Source organism: Sturnira hondurensis, unplaced genomic scaffold (assembly GCF_014824575.4).
Source record: "Sturnira hondurensis isolate 20B ecotype Veracruz unplaced genomic scaffold, ASM1482457v3 Scaffold0007988, whole genome shotgun sequence".
Taxonomy (NCBI): Eukaryota; Metazoa; Chordata; class Mammalia; order Chiroptera; family Phyllostomidae; genus Sturnira; species Sturnira hondurensis.
In genome coordinates this window covers 18112-18943 of record NW_028080619.1, presented here as the reverse complement: position 1 = coordinate 18943, position 832 = coordinate 18112, and the positions used below count along the sequence as shown (strand labels likewise).

General features: G+C 32.9%; 1 pseudogene; it reads right to left on the bottom strand.

Moving 5' to 3' along the window:
* Nucleotides 1–483: 483 nt before the first annotated feature.
* LOC118992168 (uncharacterized) lies at nt 484–596 on the bottom strand (annotated as a pseudogene).
* Between the last annotated feature and the right edge of the window lie 236 nt (nt 597–832).

The following is an 832-nucleotide window of genomic DNA, read 5'->3' as shown; positions in this document are numbered from 1 at the left end:
GGGGAAAAAAGAAAAAAGAGCTACATAAAACTGAAGCAAGCAATTATCAGACATAGAGTTTAAAGTAATGATTATAAAGATTCTTAATGAACATAGTGAAAACTACTAGGAACTTTATGACAACTAAAAGAAATAAACTGGGAACTACATTAGCATGAAAAGGACATAAAAACTATGAATAAAATGAGGAGGGAATGAAGAATGCACTATCTGAAATGAAGAATACACTAGAAGGAATTAAAAACAGGTTAGATGAAGTAAAGAATCAAATAACCAATTTGGAAGACAAGTTAGAAAATAACACCCAATCAGAAGAGCAAAAATGAAAAAAGGATGGTGATAATATATGGAAACTTTAGGACACATGAAATGTAACAATATCTGCATCATAGGAGTACCACAAGGAGAATAAAGTGATGAAATGATGACATAAAACTTCCTTAACCTGGTGAAAGAAGAAGTCACACAAATTCAAGAAGCACAGAGAGTTCCAATCAAGATAAATCCAAAGAGATCCACTTCAAGACACATTGTAATTATTAAACTGATAAGAAAAGATACTATACCTGATCTTAGCAAAAAGGCCAAGAAGAAAGATGCATTATAATTAAAATGGCAAAGTTTAATGACAAAGAGAGAATCTCAAAGTCAGCAAGAGAGAAACAGTTAGTTACCTGCAAGGGATCTCCCATAAGCTCTCTACTGATTTTTCAACAGAAGTACTCCAGACCAGAGGGGGTTGACATGAAATACTCAAAGTCATGAAAAGCAAAGACTTAGAGCCAAGGCTACTTTATCCAATAAGGCTATCATTTAAAAGTGAGGATGAAAT